The sequence below is a fragment of the Euprymna scolopes genome, chromosome 21, assembly GCF_053919585.1.
Source record: "Euprymna scolopes isolate OS-2025 chromosome 21, ASM5391958v1, whole genome shotgun sequence".
Classification (NCBI taxonomy): domain Eukaryota; kingdom Metazoa; phylum Mollusca; class Cephalopoda; order Sepiida; family Sepiolidae; genus Euprymna; species Euprymna scolopes.
In genome coordinates, this window is record NC_136502.1 from 113,318,023 (window position 1) to 113,334,048 (window position 16,026).

At 32.0% G+C, this 16,026-nt stretch overlaps 1 protein-coding gene and 1 pseudogene across 1 annotated transcript in view; one reads left to right on the top strand and one right to left on the bottom strand.

Annotated features, from left to right (window-relative positions):
* Positions 1 to 16,026, bottom strand: part of LOC145242980 (protocadherin beta-15-like) — a 631,746-nt gene that overhangs the window by 381,321 nt on the left and 234,399 nt on the right. The gene's annotated exons all lie outside the window — the stretch shown is intronic.
* On the top strand, positions 12,108 to 12,224 carry LOC145243149 (5S ribosomal RNA; annotated as a pseudogene).

The following is a 16,026-nucleotide window of genomic DNA, read 5'->3' on the forward strand; positions in this document are numbered from 1 at the left end:
AAGAAAGAAAAAACATCGAGAGAAGTACTGTACATTTGTTCTTCTTTACGATAGGGGCGCGCGATAAGAAGATGTTACAGTTTTGTTTGTTTGTTTTTAGAATCAAAACTTTACCATAATGCAGGATCATCGAGGAGTCTTTGTGCACTTAAGTTTTCATGACCAAACAATAACATAATAAAAAAAGAGAAAATAATAAAAAGCTACACGGAATTAAGGTCTTTTCAATCTCCCCCGACTTCACTTAAACCTTAATTCAAACTATAATGACCGATGTTTCTGACAAAGAGAGATTAGTTGATGCTTTGTAGGTCGTAATCTATCAGCAAAAAAATAAAAATAAAATAAAAAGCCAATGATAATTATCATTGGCTTTTTTTTTTTTTAATTTTTTACTTTGAAGTAGTATTTTGTTTAGCTTCTTACATGAAGTGGCTTCATACCTTGTCTGGATGCGCCCCCCCCCTAATAAAAACAAATTAAAAAAATACTTTCTAACCAACAGTTTAAAAATGTTCCAAAATTACTTTAAATCATTACGCAATAAACATATTGTCAGCCATTTTTTTAAAAATCTATTAACAGTAGTCAATAATGGTTGACTTATTTTTACTATCACGATGATTTGAAATTCTAAAGTCGTTTTTTTAAATAGTAATTTCTGATTGAATTAAAGTTTCAAATTTATGACGTAAGGTTTATTTGTACTTTTAAATGAAAGGATTTAACCTTCTCGTGTGCCCCTGCCGTATAAAAGAACAAGAATATATGTTTATATAATTATATATTAAGATGAATCTATCTTTAAAGATGAACTCTAGCTTGTACTAATTTACACACTAATATACACAAATTGATTTGTAATAAACTACTTGACGAGTTCAGTACACTTTTATTAATTCGTTTAAAGTGCTGGAGTAATTTTACAAAACACTTTTCCGTGTGTAGTAAAAAGCGTAAAAATTGAGCCACGGATCAAATACACTAAAAGGACAACTTGATTAGCAGTTGAGCCACAGACCCTGCCTCAGTCAATGGCGGGAAATTCAGGGAATCAACAGTAGTCGTGCTACTATAGAAATATTCTTCCCGCTCTCAACTTGAAACGATTTTTTTTATTGCCGTCATCGTCGTCGTCGTCGTCGTCGTCGTAGTAGTAGTAGTGAAGATCCCTAATAAAAAAGTTTTCATCTAATATTGATAGGAATTTTTTTACAAATGTTTCTTAACGGTTTTGTATTCTTAGTAATTTAAAATAATATTCAATTCGTAAAAAAAAAGGTTAATTTCCACTGACTTTGTCAAAAAAAAAAATAAATAAATAAAAATAAATAAATAAAATAAAAATCACCTTTTTTTCGTGCAAAAGAGCATTTATCCTTATTATGTCATAACACTTAATGATGTATTGAAAACAACTCTTGAAATCGGTATGCGTTGCTTTAAACATTGCAAATGGCATTTTAAATGGAAATACTTATTGGTCAATTCGTCATTTTTGGACTGCTTTAAAAGAAAACTATTTAAAAAATATATATTTGCTAAAGATATTAAAAACTAAATAAATGAAGAACATTCTTTAATCCAAATATCATCGAATTCTTATGACATTATTAAAACTGCGTTATCAAACTTTAAAAATATAACCTTTTTTAAAAGATATCAATCTATGCTTATGTATAAAAAGGAACTGTGCGTGGGTGTGCACACGCGTGTGTGAATTCATTCTCTATAGATTTCGAAACCGCTGGAACTATTTTTACGAAATTACACACAAATGTACTTTATGTGTCTGGGAGTGTACATAGATTGGTGTTATACCGGAATGCCTCCGATAAGTATCAAAAATCCAAAAGATCCGATTAAAGAAGCAACAGTCCGACTTTTATAAATGTTAACACCCTTATACCGCCTAACATCACAAGTGCATTGGAGAACAGTAGATTCTCTACAGTGCAATGTAGACTGCAATATATTATGAACTGTCACTGCAGGGAGGCATGTGAAGCTTTCGTCCTGCTCTATCGCAGTGGGTCCCCGCCTAGAGTAGTCAATCAATCGATTTGATTGAAAAAAAAATGGGCTATTTCACCGATTTCGATGACAATAAAAGTATTGGAAGTTTGGAACATCCGTCGATTCTCATTCAATCCCGGGCAATGTCAGGTCTCCCTGCTAGTTGCAATTAAAACATAAAATTTATATAAACATTGAACTAAAAGTAAAAACAATTGACACTGTTTTTTTTTTTTTTTTTAAATAGGAAACGCATCATAAATATGAAAATAATTTTAAAATAATGGAGCGTTTTTTTATTAATTACTTTATAGGATCCAATTTTATTCATTCTATTCGTCTTCATTAATCCTCTCATAATATTATTCATCATTCAACTGACAACTCATCCACCTCAGTGATTCCTTAGCACCTTATTTTAATTAGATTGTTTACGTGTGTGTGTGTGTGTGTATAACAGACTTATTTACTTTGAAGGCTTAGTTTTTTAAAATTTAAACATTTCGATATTTTATAAATATTAAATAAACTTTAGTATTTATCAAGTTATTTCAAAAATATCATTTTAAATTTGTTTTTCGGGTATTAAACATCTTGGTGTAATATTTCAAAGTAACAACTTGCTTTGAAATAATATTTCAATTACATTGTTCTGTTATTTTAATTTAAATATTGTTTGATTATCCATTTTTAGTAATTTTATTTATTTTTTTCATTTTAAATAAAAATGCAATTGTATATTTGTTTTTAATTTAAAATTGTTTTTGTTTTCGGAGGAGGGGGGGCTTTTTGATTATTTTCTAGAATGTTGGCACTCTTAAGAAATATTTTTCTTTGGTTTAAGAACACAAATAAACTTGACTTTTGGCTTATAAACTTTAATGGAAAAAGGATTTAATTGTCTTCGAATTGGCAGTTTAAAGGTTATAAAATCACTTTAGAATTGGCGACTATTTTTTAAATTTGTAATAATGAAAAAAAAATAAATAAATAAAATGATGTCAACATTAAAAACCCTACATTTCGAAAATGATTTTGAAGATAACTCGAAAGAAAAGTTATTTTTTTTTGTTATCCTTTAAAATAGTTAATAATAGTTAACTTGCTTTCATTACTGTGACCCTTTAAAATTCCAAAGTAAATATGCAAGTCTTTAAACAGTTAAATAACAGTATTTTCAGGTTTGAATTAAAGTTTTAACGCAAAAGCGAAGTATTATGGTTCATTTGTGTTTCTAAAATAAAAGGAATACATTAATTTTCGAGCGCGCCTTTGTCGTATCAAAGAACACAAGCACATCTTCATATAATTATACTAACATACTAAAACCTGCCTTTAACCTGTTTAAATTTATTAACATAAAGTAATCCATTGCAAACTAAAGGAGTTAATGTACTCTTATTATTTCATCTAAAATACTTAAATATATCTATAAAGCACTTTTCCAGTGTTTTTAGTCAAAATTGAAAAAAATTGAGCCACGGCTCAAATACGTTTGATCTTGAAGCCTTTAGAGATCAAAAGTAATTTTCTGGTTAAAATTAAAGTTTATAGGTCAAAGTCGAGTATTTATAGTTCGTTTTTATTATTACTGAACCAAAGATAAACAATATTTCTCCAGAGGATCCTTGCTGTGCAAAACAGTTTCTTTTACTGAAATAGCCGTAGAGATATACACATTAAAAAAAAAAAAAAAATACAAAAAAAAAAAAAAATCAAGAAAATACAGCTATGCTCATATATAGGAGAAGCGCATCAAATAAATAGGCTTTTATTTAAGAACTACACAGAGAGTTAATAGATAATGAAAGGCAGTAGAAGAAGTCTGGTTATTGGCTTCTGAACGAATATCGTACAAGGCCATCATACATTAAGAAATACCCAGCGATTGTTGACGTTCAAGGCCAATGTGCTAACCACTGCTCAACGTGAAAGCATTCCCGGAATTTGTGATTGTTAATGTAGCAGTATATGATGCAGCCGGAGTGAAATTACATGCATAATAATGCATTTGGAATGCACAAGAAGAGAAATCTGGGAAAATGTTTGGGAGAAGAGTCCTTCAGACACATCATATATATATATATATATATATATATATATATATATATATATATATATATATATATATATATATATATATATATATGACTACTTCATTTAATCACATAAATTAATATACGAAAGTACAATTTTATACGTAAACTAAGTATTTACTTCAACAGTGCTCAATACATAGGTAGAGCTCGGTAGTAAGTTAGAAAAATATATATGGCAATTAAGCTACACAGAATATTCCGCGTTTCATCCGCACTAGGATTCGTCAGTGGAATATTCTATGTAGCTTAATTGCCATGTATATTTTTCTTACTATATATATATATATATATATATATATATATATATATATATATACACTCCCATAAATTTGTTTTTTTTTTTGTATTGATATTCATATTGAAAACCTTTTTCTACTTATTTAAAAATAAAAATAAAATACAACTTTGTTATATATGGCTCGTGGAATTGCATTCACTAGCAAAAGATCTAGCTAATTTGCATATTCTTTTAAACATTCATTTTAATTAATTTCCTATTAGTTTTTTCCACGTTTTCTTAGGAGATAACCAGCTTTAGTTAACTATTACGTGTAATTTATATTCATGCTGATATTCTAAATGATTTATATTTGCATAATATTTACGTAAAAAGGTTATAGTAAACACAAACGTCTTTCTGTGTATATTTATGTATGCGTCTACACATATTTTTTTAAAAATTGCCTACCAAACTCCTTTGCTAGTTTTTTGTCTACAGACATGAAACTTAATATATATATATATATATATATATATATATATATATACGAAACTTTATATTTGGGTTTTAGCCACGGAAAATCAGTGCAAAAGTGTGAAAATTAGAAAAATGGAATTTGCCAAGTGATGGTGGAACGACGGCATAACGAATATGCATGCTTAACGTAATAGCTATTGGTTCATGTTTTAATTTTCAGCCTTGCAACAAACATGTCTTCATAGCTCAGGCATTAACGTCAAAGGAAAAAGAAAATCGTAAGCTAAACGTTTTGGTTTCGATTCTCGATGATGGCGCACGAATCATTAAAAAAAAAATTTTTTTTAACTTTTTAAATCGTTATTATATATTGGGTCCAATATAATAATATAATAAATGAGAAACTGCATTGATCAAAATATCATATTTAAGCGTATTTTACGACCGGGCAATGCCGGGCGGCCTGCTAGTATATATATATATATATATATATATATATATATATATACACACACACACACACACACACACACACATCTACATATATCTGTGTGTGTGTGTGTGTGTGTGTGTGTGGTGATAGTTTCCACTTAGCACCAGGAAAGATTTTGTAAAAAGAATTGGACCCTGTCTTATCAGAATTGTAAAATGTAAACAAAAAGAAAACTGTATATTTATTTCTACTCGTAGTAGCTGAAATTTGAAGCTTGGTGGGTAAAGTCTGAGGCCAGTGGTTATGATTGGTCTGAGCATCAAATTTCAAGGTTGAGATATATATCTATAATATAAAGCTGTGTGTGTGTGTGTGTGTGTGTGTCTGGTCACGAATAGGCCACCTTCGTGGCCTTCGGGCCAAGATCAAAGTGTAGTATCTGCCGGAGCAGATACTGCAAGCAAAGACCATATATGGGGGCGACCCCACATATAAGACCTTGGTCAATGTAGGGGCAACCCTTCATACCAATTGTCATTATCCAGCTCCCCTACTCCCCGGGGAGTTGGTCCCCATTTTCCCTTCACTCCTCAGATTAAAAATCGGCCTTTGCCTAATTTGCTCGGTGGGGAATCAAATAAATACCTGATCTGGCATAATGATGATTCATAAAAATTGTGGGGTCTGCGTACGCAACTGGTCCACAAAGTATGAAAATAAAAAATTTTAAAATTAAAAAAAAAAAAAACGTTTGCAAGTGTTTTTGATATAGATGTACATAATAATACTTTGATAAGTATGTTTTAACTTAAATAGGGATGGTATAATAAAATTGTGGCGTCTGCGTTCGCGTCTGGCCTCCATAGAATGGAAATAGGCACAAACTTTAATAAAGACTTTTCATATCTATCTGCGTAAGTATACTTAGATAATTATGCTTCAGTTTGAAGAAATATGGTATAATAAAATTATGGGATGTTCATTCGCGCCTGACCTCTATAGAATGGAAATATGTCACAAAGTTTAACAAGGTTTTTTAATATAGATCCACAGAATATTGTGATAAGTGTTTCAGTGTGAACAGGTATGGTATAATAAATTATGGGGTTTATCTTTTTTATTTTTACTTTCATCATATTTTGCTTTGGTTTTGATACCCCCAAATTCGAAGCTATCTCTTTACAACCCTTCCTTTTAATAACCTATCATACTTTCATAAATCAGAGTCCATTTTCTGTAAGCTGTTTTTGAACCTAGTCAAGGACGGGTACTTTTGCTAGTATATATATATATATATATATATATATATATATATATATAGCATGAGTTATTTATAAACAAAGAAAACATATGCAGTTTCAATTTCTCGGGATACTAGTTTTACTATACAAGTTCAAGTATATTGTTCCTATTTACTTGCCTTCCCACGAGGGCAGAGTTAGACACAAGGTCAGTTTTTAATGTGGGGGAAAATCCAATTCTCTGAAAAGGGGCACTTTGAATAGGAACAAAAATAAAAATTGTCTCAGTCATGAAGGATCTCTCCTCCACTGACCGAGGACTGAAAAAGTGAAGTGTAGCACCAGAACAGATACTACACTGTGGTCTTGGCTCGATGAGCTAAAAAGCAATATTTTTCAGGAGTGCTCAATACCTGCTCAGATCTTATAAATAAAATTATATAAACATTATTATGTGTATTTCCAAAGTAATACGATTCAAGCAAAAAGCACACACGCAAAAAAAAAAAAAAAAAAAAAAAAAAAAAATATGTAGGGTATTCACAAATGCGTACTATACTGCTAACAATACAGAAATATTCCTCTCTTCGGTATTAATAATAGCAATACTGTACTAATACTAATGTATGACTTCAAAGGCATCTAAACTCTAAAGATATTAACTAAATCTGTATATTGTCGCCTTACAATATTCACAAAATACCAAAAGAGATCTAACTATATCAGTTGTGAAACATGAGCAGGGGGCCTAATCCTAAAACGAAATGAAATAGAAGAGGGGAATTTTTTTTTTTTTTTTTTTTTTTTACATAGGCATCACCACATTATCAAGGCCAAGAGGCCACTCAAGGATAAGGGTTAAAGAGTGTACAGTAAAAAATGGACAATATAGTAATCATTAGTAATGAAAATTTGGTAAATTTGATAACTTATATGGAACGGCTCATCAAGAACTTATTTATGTTAGACTTGAAGACAACCATATTGTAGTCAGCCGGAAAGCAGGAAAATGGAAGACAATTCCACAGGCATGCAGTTCTAAGAAAGAAGCTTTGTTCATGGAATCTAGGTTTAGGCACAGATAAAGAGTGGGGGGAATTATTGATAGTGTTTTCAGCTAGACGAGTGTTTCTTGTGAAAGTTTGGCGATTGAAGCTGTTCATTATGTAAGACACTCAAACAAACACACAAACAAACACACACACGTTTTGTCACACTGACATTGATATTAAAAGTCTACATTTTCTATCTATAAATTATTAAAACAAACTCAGTCATGGATATGCAAGCGCCTTCATAAAAGGTTAACTAATTTGCATATTCCTTTGAAAAACAAACTTTCATCAATTAATTATTCATTTTTTATGGTTTCTTATTAGATAACTGGTTTCCTTTAACTATTACGCTTAGTTCTGTTTATACATAGTTTCTACATTGTGCATAATTGTATAGCATTTAGGACGAAAAAGTTCTAGCGCACGAACATGTTTGTATATGTATGTATAGTTACCTTGTTGTGCGTGTTCGGAACGGTCTCTACCAAACTCCTCTCTCCATTTGTGGTCTACAGACTTAAAGTTTGATATATAGGGATATGAACTTGTGGAACAAATTTAGTTTAGTTTTTATCCGGTAAAAATAGCTGCTAAGAAGTCAAAATTGAAAAAGAGACAGTTGGACTTGGCAGGAGTAAGTCAATTACACCTGTTACCTCTGCACAAGCCCCAAATGTATATTTATAGCTTGAAGTCACTTAATTTTTTACTTTTATCCATCTGTCGATAGCTCAAATGGTAATGACTAAGGCTGGAGAATTAAATGTTTTGGTTTTGATTTTAGCTAATGGCACCAAAGTCATATTTTTTCTTTTCTTTTTAGCTTTTGAAATCATTGGGTACAATATAATAATCAATAGAAAATTGGCTCTACAATAATAAATACGAAAGCTGTACAAATTAAAATATCATATTTAAGTGTATTTTATAGCTAGGCAATACCGAGCGGCTTATATATATATATATATATATATATATATATATATATATATTAGTATATTTAGGCAGCATTTTTTCTTTTATGCGGGTTTCATTAAATAGCACAGATAACTCTTGCTTATTTTTCTTGTAATCCTCCTTTTCTCTTTGTCGAACCATTTTCTGAACGTTTTTTTCGAGTGAAAAAAAAAATTTCCCATAATCGCGAACGTTTTCGACCTCCATTGGTCATCCTCAGGCGAGTAGTAAAAAAAAAAAAAAAAATGAAATTGAAAAATGAAAGTAGCGAAATGAAATGAAAAGACGATTAAAAGATGATTAAAATCACTAAAATACTCAAAAGCACTTGAGCTTGCCCTCCGTTTCATTTTGAGTCTGGTATATATACGAGGTCGTTGAAAAAGTAAAGCCTCCTATTTTTTTAACAAAAGAAAAATGAAAATCTATGAAGACAGGAATAGTACCATTAAAACCAGTGATATTTTGTGCTCTAGAATTTATTTTTCTACATAGTTACCACCATTCTCAGTGCATTGTTTCAAGGAATTCAATGACGCATGTCTGCTTCTGATGCACGTCCATGACAAGAGCTGCTTTCTTAGAGTCTCACACCATCAATATCTGCAACAGAGTGTTGAAACTTTCAGATTATGAATGCATCAGTTCAGTCATCACAATTCAATTTGCAATCCCCTCTGATCCATTCGGGCGGAATAAAAAAAAAATGGAAGTATCACTTTTCGAACGTCCCTCGTATGTTACAAAATCAAGGAATGCAATATTTTATAAGAATGTTAATGTCACGATGCTCTATAAGAAGCTGATATCATCGGGATTTGTCAAGTGGATTTTTGGGAGACACGCTAAGACAGGCACACAAAAACTAAATTCTGACGTAGACATGCTAGATTTTTACATTTAATGCAGTAGAAAGAAAATATTATGAGCTAGCAGGACCCGTTAACGGGCGTTGCCCGGTGGTAGCATGCATCCCTCTCACATAAAAATGTAAAGAACTGCTGTCGTTTTTGTTGTTGGCCAACCCCCAACCTCCTCATGTTAAGAACGGCTTTCGGAACAGACATCCCCAAGAACAGCTTCTGGAATTTACACGCCATTTTAGGAGTGGGAGTGTGGTTGTCATAAAATTTGCCTTAATGTAACTTTGCTAATCGCTGTCAAGAATCCCACGCACAAATACTATAAATGAATAACAAAATTTGGTGGTTGCATTGCCGTTTCGCTCATGCGGACTAAGCTGACGGGCAGGGTATGGTTTAGAGTATTTTTCAGGGTATGGTATTTTTGTTGGCAAGACTGGAGTTAAGATAGCAAAAAACTCTCAAACCCTCTATCACTTAAAAGGAACTGTAGTCGCATGTACGTTACCATGTAAAGGTGTACACGGTTTTTTCAGAAATTGACAGTTTTAAGTAAGCAGAAAAAATATACCGTATAAACCGAATAGTTTCCTTAAATAATAAATTATCTTTTTATGTTGAACAATAGATACAGGATTTTGTTTCTATTATAAACAATATAAGTAGAACAATTTAGAGATTGAAACCATGTAAACCTTTTTAAATGTTAAGTGTTAAACAGAAATATTGTATAATTTTGAAATAAATATTGTTTATATACCTGAAAAGAAAATAAAGTTGAGAGAAATAAGGCCCAAACAATTTAATATGTTTAGTGAGGTATTTTCGTGTAAATAAAATTATGGTGAAGTAGGAAAAAACAATTTATTTGGGGTTTTGATCTATTTGCTTATCTCCAAAATATATTTAAAAAATAGGGGCTGTCTCAAATGACTGGATTTTTTTATGGACCGTCTTTTGTGGGTCTTTAACCAATTAAAATATATTTTTTTTTTTTTTTTGCGGGGGGGGGGTCAAAATTGAAAACAATCGTTATACATTTTCTACATTCATCTTGGTTTATTTTTAATCAGGTCATGTGCCTGTCACTTTGGTACAGTGGTAACGTCACCAGCTTTGAATGCTACAGTTTTGCTTTCGGTTTCGATTCTAGCTGATGGCACCCAAATACTTTTTTTTTTTTTACTTTTGAAATCACGACTCTCTACAATAATATATACAAAATCTGGACAAATTTAAATATCATATTTAAGTGTGTTTTACGACCGGGCAAATCCCCCCGCCCCCACCAGTCTAATATACATATGTACACACAGATTATACAGTAAATATAGGTAGATATTTTAATATATATATATATATTAGGATTAAACCTGATGAATCCTAGTGTGGATGAAACACGGAATATTCTGTGTGGCTTAATTGCCATATATATTTTATAACTTACTACCTAGCTCTATCTACGTATTGAGCACTGTTGAAGTAAATGCTTACAGTTTATGCATAAATTTATACTTTCGTATATTAATTGATGTGATTAAATGAAATAGTCGACACTGTTGTCACTCTGTACAGGGGTTTGTCAGGACAACCTGGCATGAATATACTTTTCTCTAGATATTTAAAATTACATAATATTTGCAACACAAATAAGGTCGCCTGTTCTACAAATACTTTAACGGTGAATACGCTGACGAACTACAAGCACCTGTACCTCCTCAACGTGACTACCCCCGACAAGCAACTAAGTCCCACCCCTTCACAGTAGAGATCCCTAGATGTAAGAAAGCCTTTTACTCCAATAGTTTCTTCCCCAGAACTGCAAGTCTTTGGAACTCCCTTTCGGGATTCTGCTTTCCCAACTGTACTGATATGCAGAAGTTCAAGTGTAATGTGAACAAACATCTTTCTACTCATCTCCCTTCATAATGCCTCTGCAAATTGTCCCCGATAGTAGCCCCCTGCTTCAAAGTGGCACTGTGCCTCGTTTGAGGTGAAAATTGAATAAAAAAATAAAGAAAGAAAATGACTAATTCACGGAAAATGGTTCACCTTCTTCAAGTGATGTTACATCAAGTAGCAACGCGAAGCTGGGAACTCCACCAGACTAGATGAATTCTTGTCCTGGAATCTAGTAAGACCCAGAGATCAAAAAGAAAGATATACTATACCATATTAAAATGGCCAATCGAAGAGAGGAAAATTATGTTCACAGCTTCTTTACAAACTCAGTTGTTTGAGATGTAAAGGAGACCTGTAAGGGAATATACAAGTGTGTTATCCCCCAATCTTTTTAAGAACTTCGACTGAAGTATAATGAAAAAAAAAAAAAGATACACATATCTATATCCACCCATCTATCTTGTATCATTATAGAAGATAGATAGATGATTAGTTTGGTTGGTGGTTTTTGTTTTACGGCATATCAACCCTTTTCAGGTTATTTAATGCCAAATCCAGTGATTTTGAAGAATAATTTTTTAATAGAATAAATTTGTTGTTTTCAAGTCGGTTTCTATTTAACCCATAGTTGGGACCCTAACAGGTACTACCACTCCGGGTCAGAGTGGACCTGGGAGCAATGGCAATTAAAGGGTGGCTCTGCACTCCTCAAAGCCCGCAAGCTGGGGCCTCACCATCGGATATAGTTTAAGGTCATATCCAGGATTGCTAGATAGATGTAAGATAGATAGATATAGATGTGTGTGTGTGTGTGTAGTTTTTTTATTCTTCTATCTAGCATTTTATATACAGCATAATCGCGTTGACACACCGGTCCTCGTCAAATCACTGAAGTTAAGAAACGTTGAGCCTGATTAGTACCAGATGGGTGACCATTTGGGAATTCTAGGTGCTGTATGTGCTCTCCGCTTATCTCGGCATTTGTTTTCAGTCATCCTGTACATACACTTCACTTGCTACTGGTATTTAACAATGTCAACTCAGGAGAGGTGTGGTTAGAGATTGCGCACCTTCTGCCACAAAAATTTCATGTGCAGGCACCCCTTTGTGGGTATCCATAGTCTGTCAAAGACTGAAGGAGCCTATCTATCAAAATATAAAAGGAACTGTCCGAGTGTGTATGTGAGTTCGTTCCCTATGGACTCCACAGCAACCGGTTCGATTTTTATGCAATTTTACACGAATGTATTTGGCAGTGTTCTTAGATAGGTTTTGAATTGGAATGTCTATGATAAGTATTGATAATGGAAAAAATTCAATGAAATAAAGAGCAGGCGATTTTGACCAAAGCCTAACATCACAAGTGCATTTGAGAAGTTTTATTACCACACAAGCAGAATGGTGCGGCATATAAAATCAACAGTAGGTTCTTTCATATGAGAGGGACGAGTTTAAAATAAATGTTTCCGTTTCAAGCACAATCGAACCATGATACACACATATATACATACATATATATATATATATGGCAATTGCTTCGTCTTAAAAGACACTAGCCACTTCAATACTCATCACCACCCTCACCGAAGTTACTGGGTGAATTGTCAGTGACACCCAAATCACATCCTTTGGCCCGAAGGTGACTTTTCAGGCCAGCAGTTGATTTGCACGGTCTGTCACATATATAACAGATACATATGCTAATATTTTTTTCCAAGAACTTTTTTCCTTCATAATTTAATCATTCAAAAATACATGTCAAAATATTTCTTAATTTTGAGATGGAGTTTTTATTTTTTTGGAAAAAATAAGTCATTTTAATTGTTCCAATTAACTGTAATTTGCAATTAATTCACCAAGTGACCCGTCTCTTACAAGATTTGCAAACTTTTTACTCCCGATTTGAAAAATGTAATTTGAGGCAAACAAATCATTTTTTTTCTAATAATAATAATATAAAATAATAATAATATAAAATAATAATAATAATAATAAATATAATAATAATAATTATATATAAAAGTGAAAATGTCTGTGTGTGTGTCTGTGTACATTTCCCTAGCAAATAATTCTGTCAATTTTCAGCCTAGAGACTCGAGATTTGACATAAGGAGTATTGAGATTTGGGAAAATCTATTTAATTGGTTTTCGGCCAGAGATTTGGCTGTCAAGGGGTCAAAGTTAAACGGTTTGACCTTTGAAAACTCTACCAGACTCCTCCGCTAATTTCGAGTCTAAACACTTGAAATTTTAAATGTAGGTTACTTGGACATGGATCAAACTTTTTAATTTGATTTGAGCCCAAAAAATAAATGTTAAGGTCCAAATTGGGGTCAAAGTTTTTAAAAAGAATTTGACTTTTGCGGTCTCTACCAAACTAATCAACCAATTTCTGGTCTAAACATTTAAAATTTTACATAAAGGGTATTCAGAGATAGGGCAAGGTTTTTAATTGGTTTAGGTTGAAAATTTGAGCTGCCAAGGGGTCAAAGTTCAAAAGATTTGATCTTTGCGGTGTTTAGCAAACTGCTCAGCCAATTTTTGGTCTAAACATTTCAAATTTATGCATAACGGGTATTCTGATATGCGGTAAGCATTTTAATCAGTTTTGGGGCGAAAATTTGGCTGCCAAGAGGTCAAAGTTGAAAGAGTTGACCTTTGCAGATTCTACCGAATTCCTTCACCGATTTTGAATCTGAAGACTTGAAATTTTAGATGTAGGTAACGTAGACATGGGTAAAACTTTGTATTTTGATTTGTGTCCGAAATAATAAATGTTAAGGGAGTCAAAATTGGGGTCAAAGCTAAAAAACATTTACCTCTGCGGTCTCTACGAAATTACTCAGACAAATTTTTGTCTAAACATTTGAAATCTAACAAAAAGTGTACCCACACGGAGGGCAAGTTATGAACAGTACATAGGGCCCGAGCAAAGCCGGACTGAACTGCTAGTTTATCTATATAAATAAAACAGTAGGTGTATGCATATGCGTGTGTTTGTCTGTGTAAATATTTAACTTACAAACATTTAAACTACTGGTCACATAACACTGAAATCAACATGGATATTAATCATGCATCAAGGATGATTTATAGAGTAAAATCTTTGTTTGAATGGATGAATGGATGAATAACATGTACAGAAATACGTCGGCAAATTGAAATGCAAAATGTCCATTTCAACTTGCAGACATATTTCTATTACTTTTACGCATGCGCAAATTCATTCATAGTTTGAAATGGTTTAATTTTAAATCTTTCTTAGCTATCCCTTGATTGTTCAAACGTTACAGAACGTGGCTGTAGTGCTAAATGTTTTGGTTTCGTTTCTAGCCGATGGCACCCAAATCAATTTTTTCTTTTTTAATCTTTTGAAATCAGTACTAGATATAAGGTAGCACTTCACAGAAAATTAAGTATTTTAGCTGACTATAACCGGTACAATATAATAATCAATAGAGAATTGGTTCTGTAATAATAAAGATGAAATCTGCATGAATTAAAATATATTTAAGCATGTTTTAGAACCAGGCAAGATCAGCCCCCCCCCTACCCGCCAGTTAATATATACAACACACACATTATATATATATATATATATATATATATATATATATATATATATATAGAGAGAGAGAGAGAGAGAGAGAGAGAGAGATAGATAGATAGATAGATAGATAGAGAGATTAATGTTGGTATGATTAATCAGAATCGGGAAGTGGAAAAATTGGAACTTTTGAGTGTATCGGGAAGGTTATTCGAATTGGAAAAATTTGTGCCTATTTTCTGATACCAAAAACGATTCTTTTAATTATCTTTTTTTTATTTGATTAAAAAACAAAAAAAACAAAAAAAAACACTTCCACTGCTGGTGGTAATAATGAAATAAACTCATAGATCATCCCCCACCCCACACAAATGTGTTTTTACGTTAGAGGAAATATCTGCACATTTAACATGTGTCTAAGATAATCGAGCAACAATAACAAGTCTATTGTTAAATATTCAGAAATTTATAAAGAATCGAATCGGGAATTTAGTATGACATTGGTAATTGTATCAAAATCGAGAAAAAATTAGAATCGACCCATGGCGATATATATAACTTACTACGTATTGAGCACTGTTGAAGTAAATACTTTAAGTTCACACATAACTTTATACTGTCATATATTAATTTATATGATTAAATGAAGTTATATATATATATATATATATATATATATATATACTCGGGTTTTTTTATATTCAAAAGTAATGGACTAATGGATTCAACGAGGTTGTTAGATAGTGCTCAATAAAAAGAGCTGATAATACTTGTTTATGGTAATATAAACATGCTCACATCCCGCTGCTACAAATAGCCACTTGTTTCAATCAAACAACAGATATCATCAGGCAGCGACTTGACTATTCAAAAGTTCAATGAATAACCTTATGCTTATTCATTGAACTTTTGAATAGTCAAGTCGCTGCCGTATGATATCTGTTGTTTGATTGAAACAAGTGGCTATTTGTAGCAGCGGGATGTGAGCATGTTTATATAACAATAAACAAGTAATATATATATATATATATATATATATATATATATATATATATATTATTTGTTTTTGTGATACGTTTTTGAATGAATTCAATTATTTACGAAAGTGCATTTTTACCTAAATGCGAGTTGGGAATAATTTTCCCTTTAACCGATTTTGTACCCCCATGGGGAGCGTTATATATATTGTTTTTAAAATATAACTCGTCTATGACTC